Here is an 18,293-nt window from a genome sequence, read left to right as displayed (position 1 = left end):
TACACCTAAGATCAATTTTACCCCTAACGTCTAAAATGGTGCAATTTTACCCTTAACGTTGGCAGCCAAGAGCAATTTTAGGGAGATTTGAACATAGGACCAGTTGGATGTAGAGATTCCTTTAATTATCACTACAACCAACTATGCAAACTTAATTTTATGTCATATAATCACATTCTACATTATAAGTTCTCATTTTAACTATTTTGGGGGGGGGGCTGCTCGGGACTGAACCACTATTCGTCAACGGTGTTCCGGAGGGTCGGGAGACCCTCCCCTACCCCCCTAGCTCCGCCCCTGTGCGGACTAGACGCAAGGCGCACATGCACCCCGTCCAAACGCAACTAGCCTATTCATTTGTTGCCTAATATGGCTGAACACATTCTTATTCCAGTCTTTCAATACCGGAGTGAGCTCCCAAATATTCTGAATAATGTTGCCAGTTGTATTCTAATTAGAGTTAAAGAATTGAAAAAATTATCGGTTCTGGAACCAAGCGGCTTGAAAACAGAAAGTAGTGTTTTGAAAAATGGTAAATTCGGCTTACATATGATGAGCAGAGGAGCATAGTCTGATTTATTCCGAGGCAAATAATGAATAAATGCTTTGGGGAAAAGAGAGACCGCCAGCTCTTGTCACATATAGCTCTACCCAGTCTACATGCTATTCTAGTGCGAGATGTGACTCCCCGAGCCCAAGTAAATTTTGCGCCTTGAAAACCCATGTCAATAAGGGTCATGTTAGTGATCCATGTGGAAAAAAAGGTACACTGATCAAGAACACATAGTCTGCCACCATGCTTTTCATCTGACGAACAAATAATGTTGAAGTCACCCGCAATCATGCAAGGACCAAGTAAAGGTGGGAAGAATATGACGGAGAGCATCCATGAAGGTAAATTTATGTAACAATTGGGGTCGGACATAAACAGCAAACATATCCCAAGGGATCACCTGACTAGTTAGAGAAAGATCCATCAATTTCATATGAATGGACTGATAATTTTCCTCAATGATTTTCCACGTGCCGTAACAGCCAAATTTTACCACTAAAAACATCAGCTTCAACCCGCACTACTTTGGAAAACTTAAGACTAGTGGAAATTTCAGCCGCTCATGCTCCACTAACCCGGGTTTCCAAGAGAACCAGAACCTTAGGATCATGAGAACGAATCAGAAAACGAAGAGCCTGGAGAAACTCTTTACTACCTGCACCAAAACAATTCCAAACTCAAAACTTCGTGATAAAAGAAAGAATGTCACAAGCACGCAATAGTGTTAAATGACCTTCTTTAGTTAAATTTATGAAATTGGATGTTGAGTGGATTTTATTTTATATAATAATTAAGATAATTTCCACTAATATATTTTATTTTATTTTAATCATATTTTTTATTAATATAAAGTTATTGTAAAATATTTAATTTCATTAGGTTTAAATCCAAATATCTCATCAACATATCAATAGAAATTAACATGATTTTAAAAATCAGACCCGACTAACTGGTCAGACCGGTTTAATTTGAAACCGGTCAAATTTCCGGTCCGGTTATAATATTTTGGGGTCAATATTATTGACCCCATCTGAACCGAGGAAAATCGACAAACCGAAATCAACACGGTGAACCGGTTTCACCCGGGTTTTATTCCAAAAAAATATTTTGTTATAAAAAAAATAGCAAAAGCTACGCCAAGCCACTTATCTATCCAGAACGCTATAGAATGACCATTTTCACAAACCAGTTGACACCACTTATCAAAACTTTAGACCCATGAACAATACTTTTCGAGGTATAAGACCACAAATTAGATTTTTGGAAGATGCTTAGCCCTCCTCTATCTCTACTGTACTTTGCTACTACCACTTTAACCCAAGCCAATATATCCCCAATTAGGGTTCTCCAGCTAAACTTAGCCAAGTGCGACATGTTAGTCTCCATCATTTTTCTAATACCCAGACAGCGTATGCCCTAAGCTTAGTGATAATATCCCGCTTAAGCAAATGAATTTTCCTCCTCCCCCTCCTCCTAAGAACCCAAATAAAGGACATGTTTAAGTTATCCAGTTTCCTGCATGTACCATAGGGAAGAACCGTGCATGGTATAAATCGGAATAGAGGTTGCGACGGCTTTAACTAGAGTTACTTGCCCCACTATGCAACGATGACGACCTTTCTAACCTAAGAGCCAAGTATAAACCTTGTCAATAACCGACTGGTAAGTGTTTCGATTTACTTAGGAGTGCAGAATAGGTACCCCAAGGTACTTGCCAAAGTTTGCCGTAAGAGAGAGTTCTGACACATCACTTAGCTTTTTACATGCAACATCAGAAATATTAGCCAATACAAACATACATGATTTCTAATAATTAACCAGTTGGCTTGCGGCATCACAAACACCCTCCAAAATTTCCTTGATAACTGCTACCTGCTGTAAATTAGCTCCGACTACCAACACAATATCATCAGTGAAAAAAATATGGGAAATCGCAGGCCCTCATGCGACCAATGTTTTAAAAACCGGATCGAATGTCGAACCGTATTGATTACGGGTTTAGAGGTCAATGAGTTCAACCGGTTAACTCAGAATGGTTGAACCAGATGATGCCATAAATAATATATATAAAATTTAATATATATAATAAAATTTTGTTAAATTAAATATAAAAATCTAAAATCGAATAATATGGCAAGAGAAATAAATATATATATTTTTTTTTTATATTTTATCATTTTCATTTTCATTAAAATTTGTTTTAAAATTTATTTTCAAAGTTTGGTGAAAAAAAAATGTATAAGGCCATGTTCTTTATCACTTAATTTCAGTAATAATCAGTTCAGTTCAGTTCAGTTCAATTCAGTTCAGTTCAGCATTCAGTTTCAGCATTTAGGGGGTGTTTGTTTTAGCTTTTCGGAGGAGCGTTTAGCGTTTCACTCCAAACCGTAGGAAAAATAGCGTTTGGTTAGGTTTATATAACCGCAGCGTTTAGCATTTTTTCTGAAATCTGCAGCATTTTAGAGCGTTTCACGAAAAGCTCCTATTTGAAGCTTTTCATAAGCAGCTGTTTGTAGTTATTTATTATTGACAAAACTATCCTTTTTATTTCCACAAAATATGTTTATTCTTTAACATTATTTATATTTCTACAAAATAATTACCGAAAGAATAATTTTTATTGTATTCAAGAAATTTTTTATTTTTATAGATTTTTTTTATTAATTTGTGTAACACATTTTTTATTTTATAATAGGATAAAGTGCAAAAATACCCCTAACATTTATAGCCAGGAGCAATTTTACCTTTTAACGTCTAAAATTGTGCAATTATACACCTAATATTGGCAATCAAAATCAATTTCACCACTGACATTGATAAGTTAGGTCAATTTGAGAAATAATTTATCAAATTGCCTTATTGATCATGAATATTGTCATCTACACTTCACATGTGTACCAGTTTTTATCGTCGTTAGTAACAGATCACAAACATATGATTAGACATGAATTTTTTTTTAAGATAATAAAAAAAAATATTTGTACAAGTTGGACAAAAAAAATTCAAATATTTCACCGAATTTATAAATATTAATTTTCAATTTTATTAATAAATTACACAAAAATATGAATTCTCTTTTTTAAAACTACTGATATGTGCAATTGGTGTATAATAAGAAATAAAATATCTATGTTTTCTAATAATATTTGAAATTGACCCAACTTGTCAATGTTATGGATAAATTGCTCTTAACTGCCAGTATTATAGGTAAAATTGCATCATTTTAGACGTTAAGAGTAAAATTATTCCTAGTTGTAAACATTATAGGTATTTTTTTCACATTTTTCCCTTTTATAATTTCATCGTTGATTAATTTAAAACATGTCCATTTTAGACATTTTAAATCTGAACAACAGCATTTCAATATAATTTTACCAAACACTAGTAATTAAACAGCTAACAGCTTACTGCAATTGCAAACAGCTAACAGCTTACTGCAACTGCAAACAGCTAACAGCAACCGCAACCGCTATTAGCTAACAGCTGAACCAAACGGGCCCTTAGTTTCAGCATCCAGTTTCAGTATTCAGTTTCAGTATTCAGTAATTTATCCTTATTTATTATATTATAATTATTTATATATAATTTATTATAATAATTATTATTATTTAATTTATTATTATTTATTATTATTATTATTTATAGTTTATCATTATCTATGAATTAGATAAAAGTTAAGAAATGATAGTCAAGAAATGATAGTTTATTAAAGTATATATCGTTTAATAAAAAATTTAAAACTAAAGTATGCTTCCATATTTAAAAATTAGGAATTGCACTCAAATTTATCGAATTTATCAATGTTAGGGATAAAATTGCACCATTTTAGATGTTAGGGGTAAAATTACCCATGACCCAAAACGTTAGGGATATTTTTACAATTTAACCCTTAATTAGAATAAAAAGTTAAGAGTTTGTATTCATATAAAAATTTGTATTTGATTTCATAGGCTTTAAATTATATGTAAATTTGTGTTTGTATGTAATTTGTATTTTTAATTTAAATTAGACTCATTTTTATTTAATTTTATAGGCTTTTATCGAGCCAAAATTTTATCAAGCCGAGCTTTTATTTGATATTCAATTTAGTTTTATCTTTAATAATATATTTATTTATTTATTATTGATATTATTAAATTTATTAGAACCATCATTATTATTATTATAAGTTTATTAATGTCCAATATTATCAATTAAATTATTTGAAAGTCTAATATCATCATTATTGTTTAGTTCGGTTCAGTTCGGTAGTATTCAGTTAAGTTCAGTAGTATTCAGTTAAATTCAGTTCAGTTCAGTTCAGTATTCAGCAGTATTCAGTTCAGTTCAGTTCAGTTCAGTTCAGTTCAGTTTTTTTCAGCAATAAAGAACAGAGCCTAAGGCTCTGTTCTTTATCGCTGAAAAAAATTGAACTGAATTGAACTGAACTGAACTGAATTGAACTGAACTGAACTGAATTGAATTGAACTGAACTGAACTGAATACTGCTGAATACTGAACTGAATTTAACAGAATACTACTGAATACTGAACTTAACTGAATGCTACTGAACTTAACTGAATGCTACCGAACTTAACCGAACTTAACAATAATGATGATATTAGACTTTAAAATAAAGTTCATGATAATATTGGACATTAATGAACTTATAATAATAATAATGGTTCTAATAAATTTAATAATATCAATATAAATGAATATATTATTAAAGATAAAACTAAATTGAATATCAAATAAAAGCCGGGGATGATAAAATCTTGGCTCGATAAAAGCCTATGAAATTAAATAAAAATAAGTATAATTTAAATTAAAAATACAAATTACATACAAACACAAATTTATATATAATTTAAAGCCTATGAAATTAAATACAAATTTTCATATGAATACAAACTCTTAACTTTTTATTTTAATTAAGGGTTAAAGTGAAAAAATAACGTTTTGGGTCAGAAGTAATTTTACCTCTAACGTCTAAAATGGTGAAATTTTATCCCTAACATTGATAAATTGGATAAATTTGAGAAATAATTCATAATATGGATGCAATTCCTAATTTTTAAACATGGATGCATACTTTAGTTTTTTTTTTTTTATTAAACCATATATACTTTAATAAACTATCATTTCTTGACTTTTATCTAATTTATAGATAATGATAAACTATAAATAATAATAATAATAAATAATGATAAATTATAGATAAATAATAATAATAATTATAATAAATTATATATAAATAATAATAATATAATAAATAATGATAAATTACTGAATACTGAAACTGGATGCTGAAACTGAATGCTGAACTGAACTGAATTGAATTGAATTGAATTGAATTGAACTGAACTGAACTGAACTGAACTGATTGTTACTGAAATTAAGTGATAAAGAACAGGGCCTAAATATAATTTTGATGAAATGTGGTGCTAGATTGAAAGAAAAAAAAATGATAAAGTAATTGTTGTGGCAGAGTGTCAAATATTTAAAGGAAAAATGTCAGCTAATCCTTTCATGTATAACATTTGTATATTTATTTTTCAAATATTTTAAAATTAATAACCAAACTTCACTTAAAATCAATTGTCCCATATCGAAAGTGAATAGTCAGAATTGTAAACATAAAATTAAGTTATCACGCATTGGACAAAATTAAGCGGGTCAGCTGAAGTTTGGTTTATAAAATTCTCATCCCACATCGAACAAAAAGATAAACTAATAGTGAAAATTTATCTATAAAATAGATTCTCTATCTCAACACTGATAGCTGGGCTTTTGTACTTATCCCAGCCCAATATTTTTGTTTAGACAGGGAACTGGGTTGATACCGGCTTGTCCTGGAAGATTGGTCCTGTTCGGTTTTTAAAATCATGCCCACGACAACCTCATTGGTTTCCATTTATGTTCAAGAAAACAGCTAGTTAGCTAGCTGATGCGGTAGCTAATTCAGTTTACACTGAATTTAGCGGATTACTGACAAATATCATTCAATTGTAAAGAAAACAGCTAGTTAGCTAGCTGATGCGGTAGCTAATTCAGTTTACACGGAATTTAGCGGATTACTTACAAATATCATTCAATTATAATATGAGTTTATTGGGAATTGAGGAAAATATGGTAGTGGATAGGACGGAGTGGAGGGAGCGAATCTGTGTCGCTGACACGACTTGATTTTCACGGTTTTATATGATGGTTCATGTTAGCCGACCCCGAATCATTTCGGGACTAAGGCTTTGTTGTTGTTGTTGTTGTTGTTGTTGTATCATTCAATTATAAAGTCTTAGTCGTTAGATAGATGACTATTTTTGAAAATAGTCACAGTCTGTAGCGACTGTTTCGTTTAGTCTCAGTTGCAATGTTTACTCGCTAATGGATTAGAAAGAAACGTCGGTTTGCGACGTATTGTACCTTAAATTTATTTATATATAATTATAATTTTAATTACAGTTAGATTTATCAAACACAATTATTAACATATTTTAACATTCATAATAAATTAACCATAATAAACAATATTCATGAAAACTAAAAATATATTTAGAAATAATTAGTATTTGAAGTTTAAATTTATCAAAACATATAATTTAGCTTACAAGATATCATAACAAAATGCTAAAGATACATGATCCTTATGTAGAGGTAAGCAGTGTCAAGGAACAAGAGGTAAGCACTGTCAAGGAACAAAAATATGCATTGTAGACAGATTCAATGTTTGTGAATGTGATGGATTGGATGGGAGTGCAAGTGGGCCACCTAATGATGTTGGTAGAGTAGAAGGCTCTCGCATAGAGGAAGATGTCTCTTGTCTAGTCGAAGGTTCTGTCGACTCCAAAACAAGCGACTGCAAGTAAAGAGGTACGCTGCCACGGGAAGCTATCCATGAATAAGAACATAATTAACTAACAAAAGGAGAGGTAACTCATCCTACTCGTTAGAGGTAAAGACCAGCCCGAAGGAGAGAAGGGAGGCTCACTTACTGGCTCAACAAACACTTCACGATATGGCCATGAAAAGGTGAATATTACATTGTTAAAGAGACATCAGAATCAATAGGATAGCAACTTACTACTTGTACAAAACATTGAAAATTCTCCTCCTCACAGGATTCAATTCCTCTAATGCCGTTTGTATACCTGAAATACGGATAAGCGCTCAGTCTATATAACCGGCCAACTAAAATGAATTGATGTGTGAATACTTATATATTGATAAGTAGCATGCCTTCATGTATTTTTTTTTCAAAACTTGGAGGAGGGTGATCGAGAGTGATATGAGTTTACTGGGAATTGAGGAAAATATGGTAGTGGATAGGACGGAGTGGAGGGAGCGAATTTGTGTCGCTGACACGACTTGATTTCACGGTTTTATACGATGATTCATGTTAGCCGACCTCGAATCATTTCGGGACTAAGGCTTTGATGTTGTTGTTGTTGTTGTTATACTCTAGGTACACCAGCTATCCCTCAGTGCATTCAAATCCTTCAAACAAACATAAATTCAAGCCAAGAGGTTGTTAAATTACTTATCCGGTTAAAAAAGGTACGCGACCAGAGTATCTCATTCATATACTCCATGATAGTAGCCAATAGAAGCACCATTCTTGAAAAAGTATTCCTTAATCACGCGGTAAGCACATGAGCAAAGGGCAGAAAAGATAGATACACAAAGTATGCTGTCATCTACATGGACCAAAAACTGCTTGTCACAATAACAAGAGACTTCTAAGGATCAAAGAAAAACATGAAAAGGAGAATGTGAATACACATTTTGTTACCTTGTCATCAAATTGTTGCAAAAACAAATCAATGCCTCTAACAAAAGTTGCTAATATTTCATGTATTAGCACAACACCTTTAGGTTCGCCACTCGTGCCACTTGTATACGAAAACTAAAGGAACTCGAGTACATTGTTGAAATATTTATGAAATGAAGAAGTCCTATTTGTACAACAAATTAATGGAAGAACGCGATAAGAGCATCGTTTTTTATAAAAACAAAGGCGGCCCAGTGCACTACGCATCCCCGCTAAGCGAGGGTCCATGAAGGGGTCCGCTCCTAAGACTCGAACCCGTGACCTCTCGGTCATTCGACAACAACGTTTACCGTTGTGCCAAGGCTCTTGATAAGAGCATCGTTTTTTATAGAAACGATTAAATTCATTAGACCCACATGAAAAGTGTACCCTCTTTTTATCAAATCAACATTCAAATAAAGCTGGAATGTTGCTGATCATACTCTGTCACTTAATTCAAACCTAATGCTCTTAATTCAACTATAAAATCTATTAAATGCTAGACAACTCCTAATTAGAAATAACGGAAACTAATCATGCCTCCAAATTACATTAAGGATTTAATAATTCTTATCATTACCACTAATCCATTTTCTGCATTATCCACAACAACAAAAATTCCAAGACTCCTCATTCCATATCTCAACAATAATGCCATTTTCGGAATCACCAGTCTTAATGCCAAATAATTCAATTTTACCCACATCGAATCCCGACCAAATAAGCAAACCCATCACAACTCGGATCATGATTATCAATAACAACATTATGATATGTTGTACATTCATCTGTTAGCAGTTAATATATTCCAACAAAGTACAGAGATGAGTACAAACAAACTTGAAACTTAGTTAAATACAGTTATGTATATATGTGTAGATGAGAAATCTTATAACAAAATAATGCCTTGGTTTAGTGTTACAGTGTGTAGATAAAATGCTCATAAGAAGTAGCATTTAATCTATTTCCTATGTGCAGAGCATGTCTAGTGGTGTTTACAAATTTTTGTAATAACTAGTATGAAGAAGAGATGGAATTTACCTTCTGTAATCTCAAGCTCCTCATAGGCATTTCAATTCATCTTCTTGATGGCACAGTCCTCTCTATCAATAGAACCTTTAAAAAGAACCTTCAATTAAGAACTTCTCTCTGAATCCATCAGTAGCTTCTTTCAACTCATTTGAGCAAAATACAACAATAGACCAAAAATTTCACTAAAAATGCAAACATACCAAAAACTTCAGCAAAATAAAACATCAGACCAAACAGAGTGAGATTACCTTTTCTTGCAAAAAAACCTTAAATTCTTCTCTTTCCCTTCATCGATTAAACCATTTTGCATTTGATAAAAATAAAATTTAAAACCCTAAAATAGAAAAAACAAGTACAAACCTTCACCCATAAGCTAATCGGAGAAAGAGGCTGTTACGGGCCTCGTTGACACTCTCAGCTCAACCCCACAAATTCCACAACCTGGCCCAACAAACAATCCTCCTGCAAGAAGAAGCAACAGAATCACTCACCCTCCATCCAAGCTGAGGGATTACATCTAGAAGCTGCCAATGATTATTCCTTAGTGACCTGGCATTCTTGTAACCGAATTCTGTTATTTGGCTTTATTAAATAGATGCAATGAAAAGATATGAGGTAGGCAATGATTAATCCTCCTCTTACTATATTCTCTTCTCCTTCTTCTTTATCCCTCTTCCCTGCCTTTTCCCTTTCTTCTCTGGTTCAGTTTTTACTAATTTAGAAGGTTGTATCATTGGTGCTTTCATTGAGCTTTACACCCATGGCTGACGGAATACAAACACGTTACAAAGCCCTCGAAGAATCCATCCATAGCCTAACCAAAGAATTACGAGAGGTTTCCCAAACTGTGCGATCAAACTCTGAAAATATTTCCAAACAAGCTTCCCAATCCGAATCCATTCAATTCACCCTCAATGAGATTCTTACCCGCCTGGACAAATCCAAACACCCTATACTCCCTAATCCCAACCCACCACCACCAAATACATCCTCCCAACCCCGCCTCCCTAAGCTTGAAATTCCCTTTTTTTACCGGCGACAACGTTATCGGTTGGTTGTTCCAGCTAGAACGATTCTTCCAATACCACAACACCCCTCCCGATCAAAAACTTACCATCGCCGCCTTTTACATGTCCGGCGACGCGCTTCAGTGGTACCAATGGATGCATTCCACGGTGCAACTCTCTTCCTGGAACCACTTTTCCCGCGTCATTGAACTTCGCTTCGGCCCCTCCACATACCTGAACCACGAAGCCTCCCTCTACAAACTTTTCCAGAAAACCACCATTCAAACCTACCTCCAAGCCTTCGAATCCCTATCCTCCCGCACTACCGGCCTTACCTCACTCAACCTCCGTAATTGCTTTATCTCCGGCCTCAAAGACCCTATCCGTCGTGAACTATTAATCCAAAAACCAGCCACACTTCATGACGCCATCGGCCTCGCAAAACTCATAGAGGAGAAATTTGATGACCAACCACCCCCACCCCCACGTCCACCCCCTACCCATCTCCCATATTCCCCTAAACCTTACTCCCTACCCACGCCCCAACAAACCAAACCACAACCCTTCGCCCCACCTCCCACGAAATTACCCATTAAAAGACTAACACCCACCGAAATGGCCGCCCGCCGCTCCAAAGGCCTATGCTTCAACTGCGATGATAAGTTCTCCCCGGGCCACCGCTGTAAATCCCCCCAATTTCTCTGCCTCCTAGCCGATGACATTACCCCCATTGAAGATACTGACATTCCCGAAATTTTTGACACCCTTGCCGTAAATCCCCCTGACCCATTTCCAACCCCTCCACCCCGTGTCGAAGCCGCCCCCTCTATTTCACTCCACGCCCTAGAGGGCCACTTCGTCCCCACCACCTTACGCCTAGAAGGCACCATCTACAACAACCCTGTTACCATCTTAATCGATGGCGGTTCCACTCATAACTTCCTCCAATCTCGGGTCGCCAAGAAATTAGGCCTGCCCATTCACTCTGCCGCCCACTTAAAAGTTACCGTTGGTAATGGAGATTCTCTCCTTTGCAGCAGCATCTCCCCTCAACTCCCTCTCACAATCGGCTCCGTTGTCTTTACTGTAAATCTCCACCTCATCCCAATTTATGGTGCCGATGTCGTACTAGGAGTTGAATGGCTTGCTTCCATCGGGCCTGTCCTTTTAGACTATCGGGCTTTATGGATGAGCTTTCTCCATGACGGTACTCAACTCACCCTCCATGGGCTTAAATACCCGACCCTATCATCCATGTCCCTATCCCAACTTACCCGAGATATCCAAACCCATTCCTCCGCCCAATACTATTTAGTATCCATTGACCGAGTCCACCCCCCATCCACACTAAACACAACCCCCATCATCAATCCTTCCCTTTCCCTGAACATTCCTCTGCTCTCACAACCCTTTTTCAATCATACAGTCACATCTTCTCCATCCCTCATGGTTTACCACCCACCCGTTCTTCAGACCACTCCATTCCCCTTTTACCTCACACCAACCCTGTCAATGTGAAACCCTACCGTTACCCCCATTTTCAGAAAGACATCATGGAGAAATTAATTACAGAGATGCTTAGTGAAGCCATAATCCGACCCAGTACCCGTCCGTTTTCTTCCCCGGCCCTTCTTATCAAGAAAAAAGACGGAAGTTGGCGTTTATGCGTTGATTACCGTGCTCTCAATGTCGTTACGGTCAAAGACCGCTTCCCAACCCCCACAGTTGATGAACTTATAGATGAATTACATGGTGCTATGGTTTTCTCCAAATTTGATTTCAGAGCTGGCTTCTTCCAATTACGAGTTGCCCCCGCCGATATCCACAAAATGGCTTTTCGCACTCACCAAGGGCACTACGAATTTCTCGTTATGCCATTTGGCCTCTCCAACGCACTTTCTTCCTTCTAATCCGAAATGAACTCCACCTTCCGGCATGTCCTCCGCAAGTTTGTCTTAGTCTTCTTTGACGACATTCTTGTTTACAGTCCGACATATGAAACTCACCTCCAACATCTCACTCAGGTATTTGAAATCCTTCATTCACATTCATTTTTTGTGAAATCATCAAAATGCGAGTTTGGCAAGTCCACCTTGGGCTATTTGGGACACATTCTATCGGTCGTCGGTGTTTCGATTGATCCTGATAAAATCAAAACGGTTAATGAATGGCCCCCTCCCTCCACTATCAAACAGTTGCGTGGCTTCTTAGGCCTCACCGGCTACTACCGGCGATTCGTTGCCTGTTACGCCCAAATCTCTGCCCCCTTAACCCAATTGCTCTGCAAGGACGCCTTTGGTTGGGATGCCAAAACAGATACAACCTTCCATGATCTTAAACGAGCCTTAACAAACACCCCCGTCCTCATTCTACCCGATTTCACTAAAACATTCATCGTCCAAACTGATGCCTCCGGGTTCGGCATCGGAGCGAATCCTCTCCCAACATGACCACCCCATCGCCTACCACAGTAAACAACTCTCCCCGAAACTTCAAGTCTCTTCCACTTACATCGGTGAATTATATGCCCTCACCTCCGCCGTTACCAAATGGCATCAATACCTTCTCGGTACCAAATTCATTGTCCAAACAGACCATCAACCCCTTACCTCCTTACTCTCCTAAACTATTCAAACACCCGACCAGCAACGCTGGATTGTCAAACTCTTAGGCTTCTATTTCCAAATCCTCTACAAACTTGGTCGTGAAAACATTCCTGCCGATATCCTATCCCGCCTCCCTGAGCCCAGTTACCACCATATTACCGCGGTCTCCCGCCCTATCATCGCAATCATCCATGCCCTTCGACAATTTTACCACAAAACCCCCACCTTCGCCACCTTCCTAAAAACCATCCAAAATTCCCCCGGTAACTACCCTAACCATACCATCCAGAACAGCCTCATTTTCTACAAAACACGTCTCTTAATCCATACTGACTCCGCCTTACAAGACCTCCTCCTCCATGAGTTTCATGACTCCCCCATAGGCGGACATGCCGGTATTAAACGTACCACTTCCCGCTTGGCCGCCCAATTTTATTGGCCTAGTTTACGGAAGGATGTCAAAGCCTATATTGCTAAATGCACTATCTGCCAGCAAGTTAAACCCATCCATACAGCCTCCCACGGCCTCTTACAACCGTTACCAATTCTGGGCAAAATATGGGATTGTTTATTTATGGATTTTATTACCCATCTACCTTCTTTTGCAAGCAAACAAACCATCATGGTGGTAGTCGACTGCCTCTCCAAAGCTGCTCATTTCTCTGCCTTAGGCCCCCACCTCACTGTCGCTGTAGTCACTGACGCCTTTGTTCGTGACATCGCCAAACTCCATGGTTTTCCCTCCAATATTGTCTCCAATCGTGATCCCGTTTTTATGAGCCAATTCTGGCAACAACTTTTCCGCTTAGTGTTCAAAAAGTCGCTAGACGCTAGTCGGGCGGACAAGACCTCAAAAGATTAATCGGAGATTAATTGGGGATTAATCGGATTTGTATTTTTCTACTTTTTATATTTATAATGAAATAAATATTATATAAACACATTTAAAATATAAATTATCACATCTAAAAATAATATTAATAAATCAAATAATATTAATAAATATTATAAATATTTGTTTTAAATAAATAATAAATATCCATAAATATTCATAAAAAATGTGTCTATTTCTCTCTCCATATTCATCAAATAATTCTGAAGAAGCAAAGTGGTGACTGTCACACCCGACCCTAGACGACCTCAATCGGCATCGGGCGTGAAATAGAAAGATCACAATCAATACTTAGGAGTCTCCAAATTATCCAAATATCATAAATGTCAAACTTTTCAAGTATTCCTCTTAGATATATATTCTAAATAAATCAATATCCTTACTACATTAGTCATTCAAGAACCTCAACATATTTACCAACTTCATTACATTACAATTGAAATACTAAGGTTCTAATAATAATTCTAACAATAAGTAACAACTTCCAATCATCGCCTAATCGGTCGGTAATCTTCTCTATACTTGTACTTTCTCACCTAAAAACATTAAAACATTTAAAAACGTGAGACAGAAATCTCAGTAAGAAACTATCAGCTATAAAAACCCAACTTTACTTAACATAGCTATATATATACATTTATAAAGAGATTCAATCAAAACCTTATAAAATATACTTGAAACTTAAGTTCATATAACTTTATATATATAATGCATCTTATCAAAACGAATCCTTATATCAAAATCAATCATAACCGAAAATATAATCCAAATGAACTTAAAACATGTATCCATCCTCGAATTTCTCCCCTTAAGTATCAATCCATAACCACATATATAGTCGAGACGTCTCTTAACATTGCCTATCTCAAATGGTCTTACCCAACACTTCACTGCCTTACCCGATAGGTCTTTAGACTGTGTACACAGGCCATGTCCCTCACTGAACATGGTCTTCAAATATAAAACCACCGATCCGGATAACTCTCGATGGATATAAAATCATAAAATCATAACGTGCTCAAATTTCCTATCACAATCAAATTCCAAACTATTTCATAACCATAAATCATTTGGCTTCAATTAGCTCTTTTGTAAAAATAACCACATTTATTCAAAATGTCAATCTTTAATCAATAAAAATTCCAAAGTTAATCAATCAAATTAAACCTTAAATCAACATAATCAAGTAAAATCTGAAATTCACATAGAAGCATAGTCAATAGCTTTATTTGAACCATAATTTCACAATAAAAAGCAAAATCATGAAAAACCCAAATTTTATAAAATTCCTGCATAACCCTAAAATATCAATTTCTGAAAATTCTTTGATTATATATATATCCATATACATAAAACTCAAAATATAGTTGATAGTTACTTACCTTGGTCACTAATTGAAGAAAACACACCCGTTCAATTCTCCTCTAAATTTTGTCTAAGACGTTTCCCCTCCAAACACTTCCGAAACTCAAAAACTCTTCGGTTAGGATTTAGATCTATGCATAAGGATGCTATGTTTTAAATTTCGAGTGATTCGGATGGTCTCCGTAAATCAAAGAAACGGTGGAGAAACGGTTCAGAGAAAACTGATGATAAATATAAAAGAAAAAGAAAAAGAAAGAAATGATCATCGTATATCACCGCCTGAGATTTGAGATATATATCTCAAATTTAACAAACATCACGTTTGATCCTCTATCTTTCTATAATCTTTTAAAAATGATCCTAACTTTTAATTTACACATAAAACCATCAAATTAACTCTAAACTTTTCCCATAGCACCAAATTAACTTCACACACCCAATAATTATAATATATACTAATATCAAAATATAAATTTTAAAAATTTAGACACGGACGTGACAATTCCCCCACCTTAAGAAATTTCGTTCACGAAATTCATATTCTCTAATCTATCTTAATTTCCTTCCGAAACCATTTTCAAGATTACGAAGTTATTTCAAATTATCAAGATTTTTCATAATCATCATAAGACCACAAATTCTAATGTTTCCTTCCATTAACTTAATCATTTATCAATATTGACATCTTTGTAATGATCATTTAAATATACTCTTAGTAACTCTAAACTTCAACCTAGTCAATTCCATCATCAATAAATCCACAATAAAACTTCAAATATCATATATTCAATTTTATATAATATGATATACTTTATATTCATATCTACCTAACATACACCAAATCTCACTTTCATAAATTGAAATCACAATTGATTCCATCAATTGCATATATTTGATATATTTCACCTATCTCCAAGTTCCATAGACGTAAAAAAAAATCACTTTTGAACCACTAATATGTACGATATTATATTTTTCTTAACCTTTAAATAATCTTAATCAATGATTTGCATCAGCATATAATCTTACTTCATCATAATAATAATACTTATATCTATAATTTTTCACTCCAATCATAATGAATATGAACTCCAAATCATCATCATCAATCAAATATAAACCTTATATCGATAATATCTTTCCTATATGAATATCACCTTGACTTATTTATCTTCGTAAAACCTCTATAATCAAATCCTTATAATAAGAAAAATCAATATCGATCATTCGTATACCCATCATCCTACATCCTATTAATAACTACAAATAAATTTAAGTTTCTCATCAAACTATATGGATAACAAATACGATTTACTTAAATCGCAATGTGAAAGTTTTTGAAATCTCCAAGCAATATCCTCAAACACAATAAAAGCCTAAAAATTTTATAATGTCATTCAATTTCTTTATTTGATCTATAAATACTCAATTTGATCTTTATGTAAATTTAGACTATAATCCTCGAAACTTCAATCTTTTCTCCAAACCATAAAACCATAAGGAAGATAGAGTACCTAAATTACGATAATCATTTTTGTTGTCTTCTCCAAACTCCAAATAATATCTTTACACCCATAAAAGTCAATAAATCTATAATATCATTCGATTTTCTTATTTGACCTATAAACACTCAATTTGATCCTTATATAAACTTAAACCATAATCACACAAACTTCAACTAAAAATAACTTCTATTAACAATATATGTACTACAGAATTTCAAGTATCAACATATATATCCTCTTATATCATATTTATCTCTTAATTGCTTACCTCAAACTGTGCTTAAGATCAGAAAAATTTGTCTTCAAAATTCATATCTTAATTATTTCCTCAAACACTATTTAAGCTTACCAAATTTTTATATCTCATCATCAAATCATGAACTCTAATATATTCTCTCACTTTACTTCTCATTGATCACTAACATCGGTATCTCTCTAAACGTCATTTATATAACTCTTAATAATTCTAAACCTCAACACAATGAAGTTTACCAATAAAACAGTAATTTAAATTTCAGATCTCATTTATTCAGCTTAAGATTATATAATACACTAAATTCATGTTATAATCTCCCAATCATTAATCAACTTTCAAATTCATTAAATGAAACCTCAATATTTTATCTTTCTCAATCTCAATCCCATATCTATTATCTTCAATTTATCACTTTATCATTTCCTCAATTTCCTATATTCCTAAGAAGACCAATTTATCATGTAAACCAGTAGCAGTGTCTCTCAAATAAAGAGAGAAAGAAATCAAAACAAAAACCAAATTCTGGTTGATAGCTAAAAAGACCAACAGATGTCATTTCCAGCCTAACTTCTTCATACGGAGTCTGATTAAGGCGATTCAAAAAACCCCTGGAAACGTAAGACACAAATAAAGAACTTTCATTTAGGACTCTATGACAGATTCGACCTATATCTGGTCGAAAAATGCATCATAAGATTCAGATACGAATCTAATTCGCCCGCAACACTTATATAGACAATTCTCTATTATCTCTAGCTCAAAGTTATAATTTACTCATATCTCATATATATATGGTTGTAAGATAACTATTAAACTCTCAAATATAAACTCCAAGTCATACTTAATATCATGTATGTAACCCATGTCGCCAAATATCAAATAATTTACTAATTTTTATATACCCAATATTTTACTAACCATCAAATCTCATGTCTACCCCTCATTAGCTAGTTACTCAATCCTCGAAAAATTCCAAATTATTTCTTAACTTTCACCAAATATAAATATTCCTCAATTACTATCGATTATTTCTTAGCTATCACCAAATATTCATATTCCTCAATTACTATCAACTTTAGATCCGAAGAATTTAATCTAGAGCTCTGATACCAAACTGTCACACCCGACCCTAGACGACCTCAATCGGCTTCGGGCGTGAAATAGAAAGATCACAATCAATACTTAGGAGTCTCCAAATTATCCAAATATCATAAATGTCAAACTTTTCAAGTATTCCTCTTAGATATATATTCTAAATAAATCAATATCCTTACAACATTAGTCATTC

The 18,293-nt window shown here is 34.6% G+C and overlaps 1 long non-coding RNA gene across 7 annotated transcripts; it reads right to left on the bottom strand.

Annotated features, from left to right (window-relative positions):
• Positions 1-7,065: 7,065 nt before the first annotated feature.
• On the bottom strand, positions 7,066-10,853 carry LOC136226567 (uncharacterized). Of its 7 annotated transcripts, XR_010687770.1 has the most exons (4): positions 9,384-10,853; positions 7,772-8,029; positions 7,617-7,683; positions 7,066-7,423 (listed from the first exon to the last, which is right to left on the bottom strand). It is a non-coding gene; the product is annotated as an uncharacterized lncRNA (long non-coding RNA). The 7 variants fall into 7 exon arrangements; XR_010687769.1 differs by having other exon boundaries at positions 7,617-8,029; XR_010687771.1 differs by having other exon boundaries at positions 7,066-7,410; positions 7,617-8,029.
• Positions 10,854-18,293: the final 7,440 nt, after the last annotated feature.

This window comes from Euphorbia lathyris, chromosome 4 (assembly GCF_963576675.1).
Source record: "Euphorbia lathyris chromosome 4, ddEupLath1.1, whole genome shotgun sequence".
Classification (NCBI taxonomy): Eukaryota; Viridiplantae; Streptophyta; class Magnoliopsida; order Malpighiales; family Euphorbiaceae; genus Euphorbia; species Euphorbia lathyris.
The sequence above is the reverse complement of the archived record's forward strand: the minus strand, read 5'-3'. Positions and strand labels throughout refer to the sequence as shown.